Source organism: Pan troglodytes, chromosome 15 (assembly GCF_028858775.2).
Source record: "Pan troglodytes isolate AG18354 chromosome 15, NHGRI_mPanTro3-v2.0_pri, whole genome shotgun sequence".
In the NCBI taxonomy this organism is placed as follows: domain Eukaryota; kingdom Metazoa; phylum Chordata; class Mammalia; order Primates; family Hominidae; genus Pan; species Pan troglodytes.
The window spans coordinates 45,205,571-45,232,170 of NC_072413.2; the positions used below are offsets into that span (position 1 = coordinate 45,205,571).

Sequence of the window (26,600 nt, forward strand, 5' to 3'; positions counted from 1 at the left end):
AATAGAGACACAAAAAACCCTTCAAAAAATTAATGAATCCAGAAGCTGGTTTTTTGAAGGGATCAACAAAATTCATAGACTGCTAGCAAGACTAATAAAGAAAAAAAAAGAGAGAAGAATCAAATAGACGCAATAAAAAATGATAAATGGGATATCACCACCGATCCCACAGAAATACAAACTACCATCAGAGAATACTACAAACACCTCTACGCAAATAAATTAGAAAATCTAGAAGAAATGGATAAATTCCTCGACACATACACCCTCCCAAGACTAAACCAGGAAGAAGTTGAATCTCTGAATAGACCAATAACAGGAGCTGAAATTGTGGCAATAATCAACAGCTTACCAACCAAAAAGAGTCCAGGACCAGATGGATTCACAGCCGAATTCCACCAGAGGTACAAGGAGGAACTGGTACCATTCCTTCTGAAACTATTCCATTCAAAAGAAAAAGAGGGAATCCTCCCTAACTCATTTTATGAGGCCAGCATCATCCTGATACCAAAGCCAGGCAGAGACACAACCAAAAAAGAGAATTTTAGAGCAGTATCCTTGATGAACATTGATGCAAAAATCCTCAATAAAATACTGGCAAACCGAATCCAGCAGCACATCAAAAAGCTTATCCACCATGATCAAGTGGGCTTCATCCCTGGGATGCAAGGTTGGTTCAATATACGCAAATCAATCAATGTAATCCAGCATATAAACAGAACCAAAGACAAAAACCACATGATTATCTCAATAGATGCAGAAAAGGCCTTTGACAAAATTCAACAACGCTTCATGCTAAAAACTCCCAATAAATTAGGTATTGATGGGACGTATCTCAAAATAATAACAGCTATCTATGACAAACCCACAGCCAATATCATACTGAATGGGCAAAAACTGGAAGGATTCCCTCTGAAAACTGGCACAAGACAGGGATGCCCTCTCTCACCACTCCTATTCAACATAGTGTTGGAAGTTCTGGCCAGGGCAATTAGGCAGGAGAAGGAAATAAAGGGTATTCAATTAGGAAAAGAGGAAGTCAAATTGTCCCTGTTTCCAGATGACATGATTGTATATCTAGAAAACCCCATTGTCTCAGCCCAAAATCTCCTTAAGCTGATAAGCAACTTCAGCAAAGTCTCAGGATACAAAATCAATGTGCAAAAATCACAAGCATTCTTATACACCAATAACAGACAAACAGAGAGCCAAATCATGAGTGAACTCCCATTCACAATTGCTTCAAAGAGAATAAAATACCTAGGAATCCAACTTATAAGGGATGTGAAGGACCTCTTCAAGGAGAACTACAAACCACTGCTCAATGAAATAAAAGAGGATACAAACAAATGGAAGAACATTCCATGCTCATGGGTAGGAAGAATCAATATCGTGAAAATGGCCATACTGCACAAGGTAATTTATAGATTCAATGCCATCCCCATCAAGCTACCAATGACTTTGTTCACAGAATTGGAAAAAACTACTTTAAAGTTCATATGGAACCAAAAAAGAGCCCGCATCGCCAAGTCAATCCTAAGCCAAAAGAACAAAGCTGGAGGCATCACACTACCTGACGTCAAACTATACTACAAGGCTACAGTAACCAAAACAGCATGGTACTGGTACCAAAACAGAGATATAGATCAATGGAACAGAACAGAGCCCTCAGAAATAACGCCACATATCTACAACTATCTGATCTTTGACAAACCTGAGAAAAACAAGTAATGGAGAAAGGATTCCCTATTTAATAAATGGTGCTGGGAAAACTGGCTAGCCATATGCAGAAAGCTGAAACTGGATCCCTTCCTTACACCTTATACAAAAATCAATTCAAGATGGATTAAAGACTTAAATGTTAGACCTAAAACCATAAAAACCCTAGAAGAAAACCTAGGCATTACCATTCAGGACACAGGCATGGGCAAAAACTTCATGTCTAAAACACCAAAAGCCATGGCAACAAAAGCCAAAATTGACAAATGGGATCTAATTAAACTAAAGAGCTTCTGCACAGCAAAAGAAACTACCATCAGAGTGAACAGGCAACCTACAAAATGGGAGAAAATTTTTGCAACCTACTCATCTGACAAAGGGCTAATATCCAGAATCTACAATGAACTCAAACAAATTTAAAAGAAAAAAACAAACAACCCCATCAAAAAGTGGGCGAAGGACATGAACAGACACTTCTCAAAAGAAGACATTTATGCAGCCAAAAAACACATGAAAAAATGCTCACCATCACTGGCCATCAGAGAAATGCAAATCAAAACCACAATGAGATACCATCTCACACCAGTTAGAATGGCAGTCATTAAAAAGTCAGGAAACAACAGGTGCTGGAGAGGATGTGGAGAAATAGGAACACTTTTACACTGTTGGTGGGACTGTAAACTAGTTCAACCATTGTGGAAGTCAGTGTGGCGATTCCTCAGGGATCTAGAACTAGAAATACCATTTGACCCAGCCATCCCATTACTGGGTACATACCCAAAGGACTATAAATCATGCTGCTATAAAGACACATGCACACGTATGTTTATTGCGGCACTATTCACAATAGCAAAGACTTGGAACCAACCCAAATGTCCAACAATGATAGACTGGATTAAGAAAATGTGGCACATATACACCATGGAATACTATGCAGCCATAAAAAATGATGAGTTCATGTCCTTTGTAGGGACATGGATGAAATTGGAAATCATCATTCTCAGTAAACTATCGCAAGGACAAAAATCAAACACCACATGTTCTCACTCATAGGTGGGAATTGAACAATGAGAACACATGGACACAGGAAGGGGAACATCACACTCTGGGGACTGTTGTGGGGTAGGGGGAGTCGGGAGGGATAGCAGTAGGAGATATACCTAATGCTAAGTGACGAGTTAATGGGTGCAGCACACCAGCATGGCACACATATACATATGTAACTAACTTGCACATTGTGCACATGTACCCTAAAACTTAAAGTATAATAAAATAAAATTAAAATTAAAAAAAAGAAAATTTATGTCAATTTATTTTATGTATGTGGTGTGTGTATATACATAATATATTAAACCTGCTGTACTAGTTTTGCATTTGTGAATTGTTGAGGAACAAAGGTTAATAAAAATGCTTAGAGGATTAACTGCAAATATATATAGTAATATTTCATCATAATCAATTCTGTTCCATGGCTAATAGTGTCACAAAGAAGATTCCCCTTGGAGTGCATCCCAGGGATATATTACTTAATATACACATTGAGGGGGTTGGGTATTGTAGATTCATAATCCAAAAATATAGTCAAGGACAGCTCCATTTTGATAAAAAAAATGTTAAAGGCATTAAGTAATATTAAAATTCATTTGAAAAGGACCATGGTGTTTTAAAGTAACTGACATGGCACTGTCATTTTCTGGTTTAAAACAAGAAACGCACATTTGGCAACTCATTAAACTCCCAGGGCTTTTCTAAGGCCATTGTTTCTTTCCATATCTAAAAAGCATTCAAGAGCATCTCTACTCGGTCGAGGGCCACAAGGCTGACATCAATCTTTTTTCACTATTCATAATAGATATTTAAAGCTGGGACTATGCCTGGAAACCTTTGACTATATTGCCTTTTATTTGTTTCTAACTTTGGGCTCTTGGAGATACAAAATACCTTTTTTCCAGTCCATTTTCTTTAAGAGTTTTACAAAATGCATTGTTCAGTTAATTCACTTATTATATAAAAATGTTTCATGTTTACCATTTATGTACCAGACACTGACCTAGGTATAAGAATAAATAAATAAAAGAACATTTCTACTTTGGAATAACTCACAATTCAATGAGGCAGAAAGAAACAGAAATATAAACCATCATCGTCTTGTGTCATGGTGATATGGGAACTATCAGAAACAATTATGTTATAGAAATGTGATTAACTACACAACCTATTCAAATGTATATAGAAACTCAGTCAGAAATAGCAACAAATTCTGCCTGAAGGAATGTAGAGAAGGATACTTTACCTGAGTTTAGAAAGTGAGCACTGTTCCAGATAGAGGGAATAGTATACTGTTGTATACAGTATACAAGTACCTTATACTTGTAGGTGTAAGAGAACAAGGTATATTCAGGAAACTGCAAAGAGCTATCCATTAGAGCGACATATGGGAGTATCGGTCTTAAAAGCAATGAAGATCCACCAGGGACTTTGGTAGATAACGGGTCTATATATTATTAGAATGTTAACTTGTTTGGTAAACAATTTTAGTTGACAACCTACTGTGCCTAGCCTTTTGTTAGAAGACAAACAATTGATTGTGACCAAAACTCAGTGATTGTCCTCATGAGGAAGACAAATATTAAACAAATAATAATAATTAAATAATAATTACATGTGTACAATATTATATGGGGAGCCGAATCAACAGCACTCATAACAAAGTTTTCATATGTAATAAAAATATTTATACTTATGTTTTCTACTTTTGATAGAATCATTACTTGAGACTTTTACTATTTTTCTTCTATTTATATTTACACTACATAGTTCTTTCTACTGTAGCTTAATATTTAAGGTCAAACATCCTCATTTTTTTCATAACTTTGACTTTTAAATATTTGTATTATTGCAAGTAAACTATTATATATTTTTGAAGACCTGATATATTCATACTATTCAACTCCTAAAATCATGTTCACAACACATCCCTGTATTAATTCGAGTCCCATTTACACATAATTAAAGGTTTTGGGTTTTCTTTGTAAAATCATTTTTTTATTATATATTTTAATAGGCTACTGTGATATTGGAGATTTAATTATATACACATCACATAAAAGTATTTAAAGCAGAGAATTATAAGGTTCTATGATTCACAGAGGTAGGTGAAGAATGTTAAACTAACAATTATAAAAAATTAATTATCAAATTGAAATATTTCAAACTCACATATTTCTTCTCACCAAAATATTCTATTGGAGTAGTTACTCACAGATTCATGATACTGAATTATTCTATTTTTTATTCTATCTTAACCAGATTATCTTTTTTAGAACTAAATTTGGATATTTCCCTAATTTGCCAATATCTTCTTAGTGACTGTTTTGGGATTGTTAGACATACTTTTATTAGTTATGTTAATATATCTTAATGTGTTCTAATAAATTTGACTTATTTACTCATTATTTTATTCTTATTCTATTCTTTAACTTTTATTTTACTTTTATTTTGAGTTCAGGAGTAAAGGTGCAGGTTTGTCACATAGGTAAAATTGCGTCATGGGGGTTTGTTGTACAGATTATTGCATCACCCAGGTATATTGATCCTAGTACCCATTAGTTATTTTTCTTGATCCTCTCCTTCCTCCCACCCTCTGGCCTCTGTTAGGCCCCAATGTATGTTGTTCCCCTCTAAGCATCCATGTGTTCTCATCATTTAGCTCCCACTTTTAAGTAAAAGGAGATAGGCACAGGCAAAGATTTCATGACAGAGACACCAAAAGCAATTGCATCAAAAGCAAAAATTGACAAATGGGATTTCATTAAACTAAAGAGCTTCTGCACAGCAAAAGAAACTCTCAACAGAGGAAACAGACAACCTATGAGATGAGAGAAATTTTTTGCAAACTATGCGTCTGACAAAGGTGTACTATCTAGCATCTATAAGGAACCTAAACAAATTTGCAAGGAAAAACCCCATAAAAAGTGGACAAAGTTTTCAAAAGAAGACATACATGCAGCCAGAAAGCACACGAAAAAAAGCTCAACATCACTGATCACTAGAGAAATGCAAATCAAAATTACAATGAAATACCATCTCACAGCAGTCAGAATGGCTATTATTAAAGTCACGCCTATAATCCAGCCCTTTGGGAGGCCAGTGGATCATGAGGTCAGGAATTCGAGACCACCCTGGGCAACATAGTGAAACCCCGTCTCTACTAAAAATACAAAAATTAGCCGGTCATGATGGCATGCGCCTGTAGTCCCAGCAACTAGGGAGGATGAGGTAGGAGAATCGCTTGAACCCGGGAGACAAAGGTTGCAGTGAGCTGAGATCGTGCCACTGCACTCCAGTTGGGCGACAGAGCGAGACTTCCACTCAAAACAAACAAAAAAATAAAACAAACAAAAACAAAAACACAGATGCTGGCGAGATTGCAGAGGAAAACGATCATTTATATACTTGGTAGTAGTGTAAGTAAGTTCAACCATTGTGGAAGACAGTGTAGTTATTCCTCTTATTCTATTTCTTTAAAATCTTTATTTTACTTTAAATTCCAGGATATATGTGCAGAATGTGCAGGTTTGTTACATAGGTATACATGAGCCATCGTGGTTCGCTGCACCTAGTCATATAGGTTTTAAGTCCTGCATGCATTAGGTATTTGTCCTAATGCTCTCCCTCCCCTTGTCCCCCACCTCCCAATAGGCCCTGGTGTGTGATGTTCCCCTCCCTGTGTCCATGTGTTCTGATTGTTGCACTCCTATTTATGAGTGAGAACATGTGGTGTTTGGTTTTCTGTTGTGTTTTATTGCAGCATTGGAACCAACCTAAATGCCCATCAATGATAGACTGGATAAAGAAAATGTGGTACATATACACCATGGAATACTATGCAGTCATAAAAACAAATGAGATCATGTCCTTTGCAGGGACAGGGATGAGGCTGGAAGCCATCATCATCAGCAAATTATTCTGTTATTGAATCCTTTCATTTATATCACTATGCTTTTACTTAATCACAAATACATTAATATAACCTTAGCTTGTGATTTTTTAGAAACAAGGGTTTACTACTTCTCACTTCAGATTCATAGATGAAAGTTCATTTTAGTTGAAATTTAGTTTTATCTTTTCAATTATTTTTTTCCTACTAAATAAGTGAACATCACGTCTCTTGATCTTTTTTCTCTCCTGATTTCTATTTTCATACTTTGCTTTGCAAGTCACATTATACTGTTTTTCCTGAAAACCAATATACATCATGAGCTAGTGTGGGTGAAATAAAAATTAAAAAGGCTATGTCCTAAACACAATTTTTCCATTAAATAACTATGTGACATTTGAAAAGTATTTAGACTGATCTGTAATTTTATTCATATTTATATTGAAAAGTTGAAACTGAATTATTTCTTTGTTCCTATATATAAACTTCTAATTGTCTACATTTACTTGCTGATGAACTAATCAAATAGTAACTTTTTCACTTACTGTTCATTCAAAACTTAATAGTTTAACACGTTAATCTATGCTAGGAGTTGTTCCAAGTATGTGTGGGAGCAGGCACCCTTAATATTTGATTCTTCTATATATCTATGATATCAGGATAATTATTCTTATCTCTTTATATAGAATACTCTTAAGGGCTAGATTTTTTTCTTGTAATAATCATTTCATTGAGGCAGTTTTAATCCTACGGCAGATTAGAATTTTCAACTCATTTTGATATTGTAACTCTTATAGACTAAGTTATGTACCCCACACCCAAATTAATATGTTAAAGCCCTAACCCCCAATGTGGCTTTATTTGGAAATAGGGTCTTTAAGGATGTAATTAAAGTTAAATAAGGTCATAAAGGTGGGGTCTTAATCCAATAGGACTGGGGTCCTCATAAGAAGAGGAAGAGACACTAGGAGTGTGTGCACACAGTGGAAAGACCAGCAGAAGAGGACACAGAAAGAAGCCAGCCAATCGCAAACCAGGAAGAGAGGTTCACTGGAAACCTACAGGGCAGACACTTTAATCTTGAACTTCCCATCTCTAGAACTGGGAGATGACACATTTCTATTGTTTATACCCAGTCTGCAGTATTGTATAGCAGACTGAGCAGACTAAGACAGTAACCAAAGATGCATGCTTTAAGGCAAAATTGGTCTTTGTAGTTGACAGTTTGAATTAGTTGAAAATAACACCAACAAATACAAGAACTATAACTCATACAGTTTTATATTTTCTGCTTTCCTAATGAAATTCATATACAAATCTGCTCTCAAACAAATTAGACTGCTCTTCTGGGTTTTTTTGGGAAACTTTTTATTCCATTTGATATTTAAATATGGCTGGGTGTTTCTCAGGTGTGTTCTCACTCTTTACAGAAACTCAATTCAATTTAATTCACTACATGATTTTAGCTTTAATCTAAATGTTGATGATAATGTCTAATTATTTTTAGCTGACATATCTCCTAAACTGAAATCCAGCTCAAACAACTGCTTGCTTAGACACATACATTTGGTTGTTTTCTGAACATTTATATGTATACATGTTCAAAATTAGACTCATTATCTTCCTCTGCATATGGGCTCATCCTTCTGTTTTTCCAGGGAACTGTATCATCATCTATCTAATTTACTACATTTGAGACATCTACATCAGCCTTGATGTATTCTGGTTCAACCGCTGGATCTAATAACTAAGCCCAGCACAGTTGAACCTCTAAGTATCTCTCCAATTTTATCACTCTCTACTGCATCTACCACAATTTAGGCCCATCATCTCTTACGTTACAAGCATTTCTCCTTTCGGTTTCATTCCACCTGCCCCTACATTCATTCATCACAGTATAGCGAGAAAGAGCTTTCTATATATCAATTTTGACATTTCAATAGATCCCTACTGCCACAATGTTCATATGTTTTAATGCGGTTGATAAGATGGTTCATGATCTGCCACAGTTTACCTTTTCCTCCTACTTTAATTCTTACTACTCTTTCATTTTAGTGAGCTCAAATTATGTTGAAATAATTATAGCATCTTAAATAAGCAACAGTAATAATTATAGCAAACACTGCAACAATAATTATAATAGCATATGTATTGATCACTTACTTTGGGCTAGGAATTGCGTAAAACATACACACAAACACATACATATGCATAGCAAATCTCTAAAACATAAATTCGAGATTGTTATTATTGTTAGAGACTATACCAGTATTTGAAATAAAATGACTTCTACAAAATAGTTCAGCACCAGAATTCAAATCCAGGTCCTCCTGACATGAAAGTCCCCTGGGCTCTCTTGTTTCTGTGCCTTATATATTATACTTTCCTCTACATAGAAATCTCCACCTCCCTTTTTGCATCCATAACTCTGACATAGTTCTTGAGGTCTCAACTTAGACATCAATTCCAGGAATATGTCTTCCATGATAATTCCTCCCGTTAACAAATACTGACTTAAATCCTCTTTCCATGCAATTTAGAGGAAAGACTGTATTTCCTCTATTACACATTCACTATGTATAATAAATAAATTTTAAAATCTATGTGTGTGTATGTGTATATGTGTGTATGTATGAATGTGGAACAAAAACATTTATTTTCTTAAGTTTTATAATTGTTTACTGCTTAAACTTCACACTGTTTTCATATTGTCTTATTGATTTAAACTCTTTTGCTTCGATATTCCTTAATTAAAATGTATTAGTGGTCAATATTTCCTTGAAAGCTAGTCAAGATGTATTTATTCATGAATGATTGCTTTGTAGATAATAGTAGGGTAAAACAATCAACCAGCTGCAAATTAGAACTCTATTGGGATATTTTAGAACTTTTTTTGTCCATGTAGTTAACTGGAAATCAATCCAGATAATGACAAATTTTATAAATTGATACTGGTATAACTTTGGGTTATTTTATTAAATACCCATGTAGCCCAGATTCATTTTTATGTTCTTTCTTTCTCTTCCCAAGTTCTTACGCTATTTCATCACCTATAAGACTAGCAACATTTGCATTTTTCAAAGGAAGTTTTGCTATTTGATACCAATACGGCTATATAGAACAAATATTCTATGACACTTCTTTAAAAATACCACTAATTAGATGACACTTAAGGTGAAATAATTGTTTTACAAAAGTAGAGCATAATATTCTCTCTTTAATTTTTAGTAGTAACAATACCATATTAAAAATTTTTAATTATACTAATAGACTTGTAGCACATAGAGGACTGAGTTGAATAAAGATATTTAAAACATATATATCATGAAGGGAATTGAGACACTGATTAATGTTTAACATATAAGGTTGAATATGCATGCTAAAATTTTAGTTGTTAAAATATAAAAATAGAGTGTGTGAATTTAAAACCCATTAAAATAATGAATAAAACGAAAACAAATAAATGGAATGAAAGAAAGAAAATGAAGTAAATAAACCATATAAAATAGAAATAAATGAGTAATATGCTAGAACTATGTCAAATATGTTTAACTTGATAATAAAAGATAAACATTTGCTTTTCAAAATGTCTAATTATCTTTTACAAGAGACATACATAAAATATGTTAAAATAATTTTATAAAGTTTTTGAATTAAAAAGATGAATAGAATTTTAAATTAAAAAGATGAATAGGAAAAAGAAAATATTAACCAGAATAATATTATGAAAGCACTATTAATGTAGAAAAATAAGGCAATAGTTATAAAGTGTGTCATTACTTTATAATACAGAATAATTATTCTGGAAAAAATGAAAAACTATATGCCAGGTGGTGTTCTTTAATCACTTAACATGTATTATCTTCATTAATCCTAAAAGCACCCCTATGCTTTAGGTACTATTAATATTCCCATTTTGTAGTTAATGAAGCTAAAGGTCAGAAAGTTTAAGCAATTTGCCTATTATTACACATTATTATGTGATGGCAATATATATACTATAAACATTTGTACACAGTATCAAAATTGACTCGAGAGGGAATAGAAGACATGAATAGAATTATAACTCAATAAAATTAAATGAGAGTCAAAACTGTAAAAAGAAACATGTAGACAATTTACAGAGAATGTTTACCAAATTACCTAGGAAAGAAAAAATCTGTTTCATGTGGCTAACATAATCTTAACCGTAAAACTGGTTAACACCAAAGGAGAAAGGACTTTTAGCTAATCTAATTTATGAGTATAAATCTTATTTATAAACATATTCAAAAATCTTAAATATTAGCAAGCATCATTCTTAATTGTATTTATCACAGAAATATTGGTAAAATTTGATGTTTGGAAATTGAGTACTATATTTAGTCGCATTAAGATAAAAGATACAAAAAACCCACAAATATAGATGACAAATCAATGCAGACAGAAAATAACATTCAAACATTTCAATACCTATTTATAATTAGGATGGAAGGCTTGCTATAGGCAAGCTTAATACATAAAAATCAGTAATATGTGTACATATGTTCATACCATCAATACTCATTTAGATAAAAAAGAAGAAGAAAATCCATTCATAAAACAAGATTCCATAAAAAATTTGGGGCCAAATTAAACAAAATAAATTCAAAACTATTAAGAAAAAAATAGAATTATTTTATTGCAGTTCTTGAGAAAAATATCTAAATAATTGAAACAATTCATATGGTCACAGATAAAAATATTCACTATTGTAAAGCAACAACTCCCACCCCATATCAATTTATAAATGTAATGCAATGGTTACATAAAGATTATTTTATGGAATTTGGCTTATTAATTTTAATTTACTAATTTTAAAATTCATATGAAAGAATAAATTGCCAAAATAATAAGACAAACTTGAAAAAAGAGTAGAAGGGCTTGCCCTATTAAATATCAAATTTCTTATAAACCTATAGTACTAAATTATTTTCAAATAATCACAAATGCACACATAACATGCTTCACTTGTAAAAGCTAACATTTATAGGGTGCTTACTATAGCCTAATTATTTTTCTACATGCTTTGTGAAAATTAACTCAATATTCAGAGAAATCCTATGAAGCATATGAGGATTACAAGTAAGGAAACAGAACTGGAGTGTTTAGGAAATTGTCAAGATTCCATAGCTATTAAGTAATTGAGCTGATTTTCAAATCCAGACAGTCTAGCTCATGCTATTAACCAATGTGCCTTAAACACCAGTTGACTTTTAACTGTCATTGAAACCTCTAGTAATTTAATACTTCTCAAATTACTCGACATTTGTGAATCAACAGATGGAATCTAATCCTCTCTGAAGAAATATATCTGCTGCATTTCTTCGATTTTCTAGGATTATTATGTATTGTTGATTATCATTATTACCACCCTCTTTTGACAATCTGTTCTCTTGTTTTGCTATGAGTTTATAATCATTTGTTTTATCTCATTCTGAATGTGGCTCTGTTTCTACAATGAGCCTGGGCCAATATTCCCATTTATTTCTGCTGCCAATAATGAAGAGTTAGAAAGATGCTATTTACACATGTTATTATTTAAAATGTAAATAGTTAGCCACAGCTGCTGCAATTTTCCCAATTGTAAGAAAGCGAAATTAGGTGGGGAAATGGGGGCACAACTACATCTATCAATTCTCTAGGCATTCAGAATAAAATATGAAAGAAAAAAAAACGAGAAATAATCATTTGCTTCCAGGACACTAAACTTTGAATTGAATAAACCTATGTAAATCCCAGCTACACTTAATATATACAATAAGCATAATCATAAGATAGGCTTGGAATTAGTAATTTAAAAGTTTAAACTTTTATAAGAGTTTTCAGAAATATTCTGTTTAATTTCCCCATATAAACAATTGGCAAACCGAAAAAACAAAGTGCAAGATATAATTTCTTCAGTTTCAGGAAAGGTGACTTACATGCATTTTTAGCAAGTAACTTTGAACCACTTAAAAATTCATTGAAATTTTTAAGTATTAAGTATTAAACATATTTTCTTCAATTTAATGCTTGTGAGATGAATCCATGTTAATATGTGACTCTAGTTCATTCATTTTCACGGTGCATAATATTCAACTTTATGAATACACCAAAATTTATATATCCATTCTGCTATTAATAGATATGTTGATTGTTTCCTCTTTAAAAGTTCTAGATTTTTTGGCTGTTATGAACAATGCACTTTCCAACAATCTTTAACATTTATTCATGGGAACACATAAAGATACCATTAAAGTTTTAAAACAACAAAATAATAACACATTGTTAATAGTGCATATATCTAGCAAAATTACAAGTAAATATATCGGAAGGAAAATCAAAGTCAGGATGTCAGTCATCCCCAGGAAAGGAAGGGTACATCGGGGATTTTAACTACATTGTTCATGTTTTATTATTAAAGTAGGTTGTGTGTGTGTGTGTGTGTGTGTCTTATTGCTCTACATTTTTTATGTTCCAAATACTCCATCAAAATACAAAAAGTGTAGTAAAAATATGAATGTAAAAATAGTCTAAAGGAAAAGATATTTTCCCATTAGAGATTTTATAAAAATGACTCCGGAAACTGTCTCTTTTTGTTTGCTTGTTTGGTAACATCGTTGGTTGCATGTCACTATTTGTGAAAAGTAGCTCCTAAAACAAAAACCCAATGATTGCCTCTAACTGATAGTCATGTCTTTGCATAAGCTTTTCCCTTTGAATGTGGGCTGGACCTATTGACTGACTTCTAACAAACAGAATACAGCAGAAGTGATAGAATTTCACCTCAAAACGTATGTTACAAAAGCAGTGTGGCTTCCTTCTTGGGTGTCCACTATTGCTCTCTTGCTTGCTTGCTCTAAGAGAAGGTGGTTACTATGTTGTGTGCTGCCACATGGCGAGGAACTGATATTTCTGGCAAACAGGCTGTGAGGGAACAGCAATTGAAGCCCACCAACAATCACGTGAGTAAGCTTGAAAGTGAATCTGCCCCGAGTCAAACATCTCCTAGATGACACACTGATGATGGCCTTACATGAGACTCTAAGGAGGAGACCTAGCTAAGCCATGAAGGGAGTCCGGATGCACATAAGCTGTGAGATAATAAATGTTGGTTATTTTAAGCCATAAAATTTTGGGGTAATTTATTCCACAGTAATAAATAAGATTCTCTTCTTAGGAAAATACTATAAACTAGGCTATGAAATGTAAAAAATGTTTGTAGCAGTAAAATTACAAAGAACAAAAATGAAACAGTCTTGACATATTCAAAAAGATGATTGGAGGAGATTCATTTCTAGCACGTCAGAGCAAAGAGATCAAAAAAATCCTCAAATACTCTCCCCAAAAGAAAACCAACATTCCAAGATGCTGGAGAATGACTGTGAACATACAACAAACTGTTTTGTGAACACTTATTCCCAATATTTACTGAACTTCAAGTAAAAGCATGAAAATGTGTGGTGTTTATGCTTGTGGCTACTCCTCTACCCCAACCAGGTTCTGTCTGTATAATAGTCTAAGCAGTCCTTAGAAACAAGAAGCTTTGCTGTTGTTGTTGGTGACAGCTCACTTAATTTGAGGTATTTTTCAGTTAAAAACAAGCAGACAGAAGAGCCAACAGCTCTGGTATCCTGAGATTGCAACCCTGATCTCACTCTATCCTGTGGCACACATTCTCTCTCTTACCCTTACCTCTTTCTCACCCTACCATCCCCTCCCTCCCCCACCCATATATAGAAATACCCATACATGCTCAGCCACAAACACACGCTAAACTATATGAACAATTTTATCGGTGCTGCTACTGCAATCCCACATGATACAGGGACAATTTAGAGCCATCATGTTGCTCTTTCGTGAAAAGATTCCTCCTAGAGTGACTTGACAAGAAACCATAGAGATTATTGCCCCTCAGCCACGGAATATAGTAGGTTTAAGTACCTCTGCTTAAGAATCATAAGATAAAGGTGAAAAATATTATTTATGGCAACCACAGCTGCTGATATCGAGTCAGGTGTCATTTCTATTCCTCCTTAAAAAAAAATTGAGGTATTCTGAATCCATTTACTTTTCCTCCTCCCCATCACCTTTTAAACAAAAATGCTGTCATTGATTTGCAGTTTCATGATGATTGAAAGCATGTTTTTGCTGTTAGACAATCATCATTTAAAAGTTTAATCCCATAATTGTTTCCTAAATCATAAAAACAAATCTTAAATTTCAATGTATATTTAAATTATTAATGTGACAGAACTTAGATACATGATTTTTGAAGAGTACAGAATTAAAGAGGTATTTAATCACTTTGTCAGGTAGGAGATGGATTAATATATCTAAAATCATTTTTGGTGGTCTTTCTCACTGAGATGGTGACAATTAACACCTAAAAGACACCTTCATGTAGCAATAAAAAGAAATAATGAGGCTGTGTTACAATGCCCTAGTAAAATGTCACTCTTTTGATTACTTCTCCAGAATTTGTCTGCCAAATCCCATCATTTGTCTCATTTATCTGTTATTTTAGCTGTAGGGTAGTGGTAGCATCTTACAGAAGTGCTCAGGTTCCTGGCTATTTACTAAACAGTCCATGATAAATTCAAATCTGTCACTACACCCAAAATGAGGCTAGAGTTAATTTACTTGTGCAAATTGAAACATGCCAGATCTTCCTTTTGTTTCCGTATAGTTCTTGGACATGGCCACTTTGCTGATCTAAGAGTTGGAAACTAATTACCCTTTGCAACGCTGCTGTGGTAAAATAGCATGAATGTGTAACCAGTCTCACTGACAGCAATATACACAGCCTCCCAGGAGAGCAAGCCAGATTAAAATCAATGACTTGGGTCGAAGGGCCTTTCTTGTCCTTTGGGCTGAAATATTAGAAAGTCAGGACATGCTGTATTATATAAACACATTGACCTTCAAGGTATGTGTCCTTTGGAATTTTTCTTATAATCTCCGGAGGAAATATAAAAACAGCAAATTCAATTAAGTTACTTCACAGATTGACTTGAATGTAAGGTCAAAGTTCCCAGAAATAGACCTTAAAACATTATCTTTGGCTACGTAAAAATAACAACAACAACAAAATAAAAGCAAAAGTGCATCTCTACAAGGTTGCCATACCTGTACAACATTATGTAACATTTAGTCTCATAATGTTCAGAAAATCATGATCCCATATAAATTATTCGGTATTTTTCTTTCCTCTCTTAATAAAATCAGTTTTATAAACAGAAATATTTCCAGGAGGGGAAAAAAGAGAAAGTAGCTCACTATGGAACTACCTAAATCAATTTTCATTTCATATTCATAGTTGAATACAGCTATAACTGGCTGGGGTAATATAGTGGAAAATCCAATATGGAGACTTGTATGTGCACTGGATTTTCAATCTTATTACACTACCTTGTTTGAAACAATATAGTTAGAGGTCAGTTAGTGCAGTTTTTTTCTCTATATAAGCTCAGTTTTTCGGGAGACATTCATTCATTCAACTATTTGAAAATGCATCAAGTTGAGACTTGCCCTATGGTTCTTATATTAGATTTAGGGAAGGATAGTTTTTCAACTGAATGTTAAATTTTTTTAAGTTCAGAAAGTACTTGTAGCATCTGAATTTAGCCACTCTAACATATATATACATATCTGTGTGTGTGTGTGTGTGTGTGTGTGAGTACACAAGTATGTGTCTACTTTCCCCCCTTAGGACTACAATATCATGCATATTAACACTTCAAATATTTGAAAACAATATGGAGACCCTAGAAACCTACCATAATGTTCTTACATATACTTCTTTTATATATCTATATTTTTAAAGACTCAATAAAATTAACCAGTATAATTTCTTTCATTTTAAGAAAGCAAAAATTTCTTTCTACAAAATACATTAACTTCTGAATATATACATTTAGGAAATATATCTCATATATATTTACATATATATATATGAAAATTCTAGAAATATTATCACCAATTCTTATAGTACCCATTATTAGAAAAGGCCATCTTACGGTTATCTTTATATTTTCAAAAAGTTTCGGTTGTCATATCAGTTGTTTTAACATCTTGATTTGATTAAGGTGTTGATTACTTTTTCAAACAAAATTGTTTAGTAGAAAAATGACCCTATGTCCATGAAAACAAGATTACCAAAGTAAGAATAATATAAATTTTCCCACTAATAATGACTTGCTACTTTTCTACCCATTTTTTCATCGGCTGGCCAATCTTTGCAATTAATGGACACATCATAGTTAAATAATAAATCTCCTGATGTACCGCAGTCAGAAAAGAGTAATATTGCATATCTACTGTTTAGCTTTTCTTCTCAGAGTCAGAACAGAGTAAAATGAACCCGCCCATGATGAGCACATAGGGAGGGAATACCAAGGCAGAAAAAACTGGATGCTAATCAAGTGCAGACTACTACAGCTCATGTAAATGAGAAAAACCATCCCAGAGAATGAGTAACTGACTGCTTGCACCTTAGTGAGCATACTGGAGAAAACAACCACCCCAGCCAAGCAATTACTGAAGCCCCTGCATTTAAAATCTAAACTGAGCTCCAGTGCAGACAATAAGAAATTTCTGCAATTAGTAGTTGATAATAAAGGCAAGGCAACGACAATTGCAGTGGAGATAAGTGTGAGATGGACTAAGAGAAATTTGTGACAGACAAGAAGAGAAACAATTGCTTTTCTAATTCTTTGAAAAGAGGTATGGGACCGAACGAGGTGGCTCATGCCTGTAAGCCCAGAAAGTGTGAGATGGACTAAGAGAAATTTGGGACAGACCAGAAGAAAAACAATTGCTTTTCTAATTCTTTGAAAGGAGGTATGGGGATGAACGAGGTGACTCATGCCTGTCAGCCCAGAACTTGGGAGGCTGAGGTGGGTGGATCGCTTGAGCTCAGGAGTTGGAGACCAGCCTGGGCAACATGGCAAAACCCCATCTCTACAAAAAATTCAAAAATTAGCCTGGTGTGGTGGCACGTAGCTGTAGTCCCAGCTACTTGGGAGGCTGAGGCATGGAAATTGCTTGAACCTGGGAGGCAGAGAACCTGGGAGGTGAGCTGAGATCACCCCATTGCACTCCAGCCTGGGTGACACAGGGAGACCCTGTCTCAAAAATAAAATAAATAAATAAAAATAAATAAATAAGTAAACAAGATATGGAAAAATAGTACATCTTCACAATATATTGTTCAGAGTTTACTGTACAAAACTCTGTTGAATTTAGCTATAAAAACAAGTTATACAAAATTATTACTTTATAGAATGTGTTCAATCATTCTCAGTTAGCTCCTAAACGTGTTAGCTAAATAGGCCAACCACATATGCTTGTTAACTTTAGCAAGGGTGTCTTCTAACCAGTCATGTATAAAAACAGATTGATATTCACTGCTATAAAACTCCTTCCCCAAAACTCACCAGTGGTGCAGTCTTGTGTTCAAAGGCAGGTGCTATCAGCACAGTTTACATGTAAACCTCCCGTTAGAGCTATCTGAATCTCATTGAAAGAATATCATTGTATTGTTTAAAAATCCCAAGTTCAGGAAACCTTTTTATTCTTAAGTTATTTGGTGACATTCCTAATCATACTTTAAGACTTATCTTAACTATTATCTTTCTTGGAAAACTTTCTCAGTCCTCTTCAAAAAAGTAAGATTTCAGTAATAGAATGCAACTTTATTTATCCTCTGTAATAACTAGATTCCAGGCAGGATCTGTCATAATAGCAACAGTAACAGCAGAAACAGCAACTAATATTGTTTGCCACTGAATGTAGCATCTTACCATATTATATTGTTTAATACTTGTCATCACATTGTATGGTAGGTACCATACCACTATTAACTACTTTAATATCTGGAATCTTACCTATTGTCTCATAGATAGAGTAGATTAGGAATCAGACCCATCTGTCCCAGAGTCTGGGATCTTAACCATGTGACTATGTAATACTTCCTCATTATTCTGAATTTTTTTGCAGTAGCCTATGAACTTTCTGAAGATGTAGAATATGTCATCCTGTTTATCTTTGATCTCTCAATGTATAAGTTAAGATGGGGAAGTTGTGGTTCTCATGATAGAAAATGCACAAAAATAGAAAAATGCACATAAAGGGCTTAGCACACTAGCTTTCTCATATTAGCAGACAGAAAGCTACTAATTAGTGTCTGCAAAGTCAGTGAATTATGGCATTATTTGAGGTGTCCTAGCCTGGATTCACAGCACACCTAGAGCTCAGAGAATGATAAAATTGTGCTCCTTTCTTCGGGTGCTTTTCAGAGGCGTCCTTCAGACAGCTGCTGAAAATGCCGTTTGCCACTTGTCATTTATTATAAAATTACATTAAACATGCTATAACAATAAAGGACAGTAGGAAAAAGATTTCCTATAGTGGTCTTCAATTAATTTAGTCGTATGGTATAGTTATTAAATGGTCAGACTTACCTCTTTAGCTACTAAGATCAAAAGCAGAATAAATTTTCTGAAGTCCCTTTAGCACAAGTAACTCAAAAATCACTTCCGCAGCACTATAACTCAAAGAGGTGTTTAAGAAATGTTTCCACGTATTTCCCATAATTATATTTCTATTTTACTATACTGTATCCTAAATAGCAAAATCACATTCTAATAATAGTGTTGAAATTTAACTGAAAGAGATTTTCTAGACACAGCAACAATGCTCTTAAATACTTTGAGAGACAAGACTGATTTAATTAAATAATAACAGATTCAGAAGGTTCAGGCTTAAGTTCATCCAGAAGAATGTGAGTCATTCATTTCCCATTTTTCTTCTGCTGACTCACCAATAATAAAGGCTTTTCTCAAAAACTATTTTCAAAGTAGCTTCATTTTGATGCATATATAACATAGACAAATGTAATCATCAGTACGTTTTCAGTGAAAAATTGTAGTAAATTCACCCATTTTGATATATATATATTTTTACAGTATCCACACTTCAAAGTTGTTGAGCCTTTTAAAAATAGGGATTATCCCTTTGCATAAGAGGAATAGTAAATAATTCTCATTCCACTAGGTTAACTGGACCCTTGGGCCCTCTCTAGGAAGCACAGTTTCCAGATAAGCACTTGGATCTGACAAAATAAAGCAATCAGCTAATAATAAACCAGGAACCAATAATAAAACTATAGTATTGAACTGAAGATTCACATAAAGGAATGTCACAGAGATATAATGCTTTAAGTTATCCTAGAATTACAAATAGGAAGTTAGGTGAACCTCACTCTCTCTCTCTCACTCTCTCTTTCTCTCTCACTCTCTCTTTCTCTCTCTTCCCCCATCACAACTTTGCAAGATTATTACTATTACACTAGTTTTTTAAAATAGGAAATCTGAGTTTAAAGACACTTCATGCCTTTCCCACAGCCATTTAGCTATAAAATATAGAGACAGGACCAAATGCATTGTTGTGTTTTCTGTTGCAATGTATCATTTTCTTACTTATTTTATACATTCTGGAATGACTGTAATATGAATGTGTTTGATTTAAACACAAGTTCTCACTTTTTTTCTCCTGTGCAATAAGGTACAATTCTCATATTTAGGCATAAAATTCAGTGTATCTGTTAAATAATGATAGTACATATTCTATTTAAAACCAGTGGCATAAAAATTTTTCTTCATTCAACTTCAAATTATATTCTTTTCATGTGCACTTTACTTATATTTCAAGTTTCAATGATTGTATTTTGTTTTTAGTTTCCATCAAGGTTAGCTATAGTTTTTAGATTTATTTAACTAGCATGAAAAGCATCCTCTTTCAACAAAATTATTAATAATATTGCTAATCTACTAGAAAATAGAGAAAATATTCTCAAATCTCCAAGGAGCACTTTTAAGCCCTTATTTAAAATTTGAAAATACCTTTTATTAAAATGCAAAGACATTAAGGCCCACCAGCTACTATATCTCAATGCAGGGTGTATTGGATGTGTTTGATGAACTGGTTTTATTGGGCCATGGGGAAATGATAAATAATTAATATAGGCTTATATCTACAAAGTTTAATTATCTTCATATTAAGGTTTCTTTTGATATTCAAATCAAGAAATAACCTGGTGATTTGCAAAACGGAAAACCATATAAAAAGAGATAAGTTCAAACAGTTCATTGACTTTTGTTGTGTATCTTAAATAGAAATTTAAAATACTATTGCAACAGAGATTTAAAACTTGCTTAAGTCTGTAACTGACAATTGAAAGAAAGGCAGCTGAGGAATTTATAAATAGATTACATATTCCCTTCAATCTGTGGATAACATCTTAAGTGCCTGAGAAGTGCATTTATAGAAAGTCATCTGAAAACCATGCCTAATAAAGAAAAATAATTAAAAGCCACGTCTGAAATAAAGTTAAAACTGACACAAAGAGAAAATGCAGCAAATTATGATTTTTGAGCATTCTAGTATTAGCTAATTTTAATTTGATTTACATTTTAAATATATCCTATTTTGGCACTTAGTCCAGGCATTTAGTCATATATACATATATATATCACTAGTTAAATAGTAAACTTATAAGGAAGAGTTTTCAAAACAAAGAGACATTTATGTAATGACTTTGTAATCTACTTAATTTCTAAGAATATTGCAGTCATTTTTAAAAAGTGTTTTCTGCTTTTAGTTACTTGTTTTCAGGGAAAATGGAACTGGAATACCTTAAAATAAGATAAATAATTTTCCCTTGAGTTGTAAAATTTATGTAAAGCACCAAAAACATTGTGTGAAATAATTGGTTCACATTAAACATATTATAGGAGAGTATAAGTAGCTGTAGTAGTAATAGTATAGAGGTTCTCAGTGACAAGAATCCTGGGATGAAGAAATCATTATTTCCATTTATTATTTAAGAGAATGATGCAGAGGTTTTAAATACTGTAAGATTAAACAACTTCAAAGCATTGGAGCCAGAATTTTAAGTACTAGCTGCTTCCTAAGCGTATACTTTTTGCAGTGATTTAACGCCGCCCACTAACTTTATATAACATCAGGTCTTACAAGCTACATTATAATATAAACAGATGAATAGTGGCATAACCCTAAAAAGCTACTTTATAAGAGCTTCACATTTTAAGAAGTTAAAAATTATTTTCATTATTTAAAAGTATATTCTCAATTTAGGATTCATGTATCATCATTTACAACATAGGCATTATTAATTTTAGGTTCAAAGGAATATGTGTAGGTTTGTTACATGGGTAAATTATGTGTTGCTGAGGCTTGGTATACGAATAAGCCTATCACCAAGGTAGTGAGCATAATACCTAATAGGTAGCCTTCCAATGCACACCCTCTTCCCCACTCTCTACCCTCAAGCAGTCCCCAGTCTATTGTTCCCTTCTTTGTGTCCATGTGTATTCAGTGGTTAGCTGCCACTTATAAGGGAAAATATGCAGTATTTGGTTTTCTGTTCCTGTGTTAGTTCACTTCAGATAATGGCCTCCAGCTGCATTCATGTTGATCCAAAGGACATGATTTCATTATTTTGTATGACTGCATAGTATTCCATGCTGTACATGTACCACATTTTCCTTATCCAGTCCACCATTGATGGGAATCTAGATTGATTCCCTGTCTTTGATATTGTGAATAGTTCCATGATGAACACAAAAGTGCATGTGTCTATTTTTATAATACATAATACATATTTATAAGGGTTCATTGCTGCTATTGACTGAATGTTTATGTTCCCTCAAAATTTATATGTTGAAATCTTAACCCCGAATGATATGGTATCTGGAGGTGGAGCCCTTGGTCAACAATTAGGTAATGAGGGTGGAAGCCTCATGAATGGGATTAGCATCCTTTTAAGAGATAGACGCTTGCTGTCACTCTCTGTTCTCCACCATGTGAAGACAAAGCAAGACGACAGCCATCTGCAAAGCAGAAAGTGCTCTGTGGCTCACTAGATACCATATCTTCCAGCACCCTGATCTGGGTTTCCCAGACTCCAGAACTGCAAGAAATAAATGTTTGATATTTACGCCGCCCAGTCATCTATGGTATTGTTTGGTAACTTGATTGACTAAGACAACTGCCCTCAGGCATGTTTGTCAGAAATGTTCTTGTTGGTGAATCCGAAACAACAAGATTAGAAAAAAGTACCGTAGGCTGGGCCCGGTGGTTTACGCCTGTAATCCCAGCACTTTGGGAGGCCAAGGAGGGTGGATCACGAGGTCAGGGGTTCGAGACCAGCCTGACCAACATGGTGAAACCCCGTCTCTACTAAAAATACAAAAATTAGCTGGGCATGGTGGTGCGCACCTGCAATCCCAGCTACTCAGGAGGCTGAGGCAGGAGAATCATGTGAACCTGGGATGCAGAGGTTGTAGTGAGCCGAGATTGCACCACTGCACTCCTGCCTGGGCGACAGAGCTAGACTCTGTCTCAAAAAAAAAAAAAGGACCATAACAGCCAAGAAAGCTTATATTATTTTAGCACCATGGAGTTATGGTAACATATTCAGTCCTTGATTTCCTGCAAAATGATACCATTCATATGCACTTTTGCAGCAATCCTGTTTAAGTAAAAAATGTATTTTTTTTACTTAAAAAATATTCATAGCCATGTAATTATATCTCTAGCTACAGATATGTGCATATGAGCAATACGTGTATTGTCTTCATACATTTGCATTGAATTACTTTTGTGTGACCTAGTCAAAACAAACTGGTCAAAACAGCAATTTGTTTAAAATAGATTAAATTGTTAGTCTTTACTTCTTAAACTTTGGCTAGTGATATCTACTTTAACTTGTTAAAAAATGATTGAGGGCTGGACATGGTGGCTCATGCCTGTAATCCCAACACTTTGGGAGGCTGAGGCGGGCAGATCACGAGGTCAGGAGATCGAGACCATGCTGGCTAATACAGTGAAACCCCGTCTCTACTAAAAATACAAAAAATTAACCGGGCTTGGTGGCAGGCACCTGTAGTCCCAGCTACTCGGGAGGCTGAGGCAGGAGAATGGCGTGAACCCGGGAGGTGGAGTTTGCAGTGAGCGGGGATTGTGCCACTGCATTCCAGCCTGGGCGACAGAGCGAGACTCCATCTCAAAAAAAAAAATTGATAAAATGATAGGATGAATACTAGCTATAAACGAATACAATTATGATGAAAACATTGCAATGATGCTATGAATATTCTGTTAAAGCTTTCAACCAGACTCATTTAGTAATGTTTTCAAACTTTTATTTTATATGCCTTTTATTTTAAAAGAGAATTGATTAGACATTTGGATGAAGAATAAACTCTCAAATAACTGAAAGAGATGTGATGAGTAATTTTATGTGTCAACTTGCCTAGGTTATGGTGCCCATTTGCCTAGTCAAACATTAGTACTTGGAAGTTATTGTTTAGATGTGACTAATATCTTAATCAATAAACGTTGAATAAAACATATTATTCTTCATAATGTGAACAAGCTTAAAGTTGAAAACTTTAAGAACAGAGACTGAGGTTTCCAGAAAAGAAGGAATTCTCTCCAAGACTGCAATATAAAAACTCTGCCTAAGTTTCCATCCTGCTGCTTTGTGAAGTCAGGATTCAAGACTGAAACATTAATTCTTACCTAAATTTCCATCCTACTGACCTGCCTTACAAATTTCAGACTTGTTAGCTCCCACAATTGTGGGAGCCAATTTCTTAAAATAAATCTCCTCCTCTGTCCCTCTCCCTCTCTCTCTCTATACATATATATGTCATATATATAATTTGAAATCGTATTTTCACATCTGATTTTTTAAATAAAGACACATAAAACTTGATGTCTAGGTAACTTCCCATCTTCCAATTCAACATTCCAACAATTTTGACTATTTATCCTAGAAACACTTTCATTAATTCAACAAATCATTATGACAAAGTTAAAGCAAGCATCTCTGAAAGAATAATAAAATTAGTTTTTAAAATATTCACTTTCTACTAATTTTTTGGTTTCACTAATTTGTTGCTTCAAAACCATAAACTTTTATCACAAATGAAGATTGTAGTAAAATGTCAGTGCTAGAGTGTACCTGAGAAAAACGTCTTCCAACTCCCTCATTTCAAAGTGATTGTTGCTCTGAGGTCATACAAATAACATAACAGGATGAAGTCTACTAATAAGATACTACATTGATATAATACTCAAAGAAAAACAATCATACATTATGTGGAATAAATATTAATAATAAGCAGACAGGTATTTGTTACATAATTGAAGAACAGGAAAAACAAGGACAGTTTCTTCCTCCACTATTTTTTCAGCTTACAGAATAGTAATTCAGATCAATTTGCAAAGAATACAAAGATGGATTTGATAGTCAGAAGTTTTAGAACAACATAATCTATGACATTTCTACTTCATTGCAAGTTTTGGCTTAAATGGCTGACCAATAGTAAAAAGCATCCTTAAGTAAATTTAAAAGTATAAAACCATAATATGGATCTCAGTAACATAAAATACAGATGACATAAGAACCGAGAAATAATATGTAAACCAAATGCAATGAATAAGGGTAAATGAAAGAGAAAATTAGGAGACTGAAACAAAAAGAGAGCTGTTAATAGAGAAAAAATGGAAAAAGAAAACAGAATACATGCTTTATATATATTTATATATTTACTTGTATGTTGTATATATGTGTTTATATATGTATATTCTATATAGTAATAAGGATGACCAAAGAACGAAAAAGGAAGAAGAAAGAATCTAATAGTGGAGAAGCCTTAGCACAAAAAAATCACCAATTATCACCACCATATATGGCATTTTAAATTTATTTTTTGCTGAAGTAAAATGTAATCAAATACAATAGAGCTAAAATAATTAGAAATATTTATTGAAGACAGAACAGAATGAACGAAACAATTTAAAAGAATATCATATTTCTAAAACTATTCTTTTTATAGAATAAATCTGTTTCACTGGAGGCAATCAAGTAAGAGTTTAATGCCATCATCAATATATGACATTAGTTTTTAATTACTCATATATGCAACCACTTCCCTTTTTCTATTTTTCTTTTCTTTTCTTTTTTTTTTTTTTTGAGGAGTTAACAGTCTTTATTGGGCTCAGACCAGGAGTCCGTGGGTCTTAAAGACCTCTGTATATTTGTCAATTTTCTTCTCCACGTTCTTCTCGGCCTGTTTCCGTAGCCTCAAGAGCTGTTTCTTCTTCCAGTACTGGATCTTGGCCTTCTCCTTCCTCTTCTCCTACAGGGTGGCTGTCACTGCCTGCTACTTCCAGCCAACCTCGTGAGCCAGGCGCCCCAGTTAGGCAAACTTTCTTGCAGGCTTCAAACGCACGACCTTGAGGGCAGCAGGAGCCACCATCCGTTTTTTCTTGTCATAGGGCGGTGGGATACCGTCAAACACCTTAAGGCAGTCCAGAGCGGCCTGGCCTCGCTTGGTCTTGTGGGGCAGCAAGCCTCGCTCGGTCCGAACTTCAACTTGTTTCTGTAGAAATTGCCAGAAATGTTGATGCCTTCGCAGCATACGACCACCACTTTCCGGCCCAGCAGTACCTGTTTAGCCACAATGGCCGCCAGGCGGCCCAGGAGATGGCCTCGACCATCAAGCACCAAGACCTGCACCTCCGCCATCTTCGGCAGCAGCTTGGGAAAGCCCCTTTTTCTATTTTTATTGCATTAGCTGCTAGTTTACCTGCTCCATCAACTTCTTGAGGAACATTTTTCACCTGGTTTATAACCCCTCTCTCTTACATGATTCCTGCTACCAAATGCTGTGATTTCAATATCCGCATCAATACATCCTAACTCCATATTCCCTAATACCCTCTACTGAAAGGACAGTCACTTCCATTTCACTTCGTCAACACTCTCACAAAAGTATTACCTAGACCTTAGGATCACACAAAGACATCCTAGCTCTGAAATTATAAACCCAGATTGTTCTCCCTTTTA

The 26,600-nt window shown here is 34.2% G+C and overlaps 1 protein-coding gene and 1 pseudogene across 3 annotated transcripts in view; both read right to left on the bottom strand.

Annotated features, from left to right (window-relative positions):
* MDGA2 (MAM domain containing glycosylphosphatidylinositol anchor 2) overlaps positions 1-26,600 on the bottom strand; it is an 833,536-nt gene that overhangs the window by 331,902 nt on the left and 475,034 nt on the right. The gene's annotated exons all lie outside the window — the stretch shown is intronic.
* On the bottom strand, positions 25,668-26,374 carry LOC134808294 (large ribosomal subunit protein uL13-like; annotated as a pseudogene).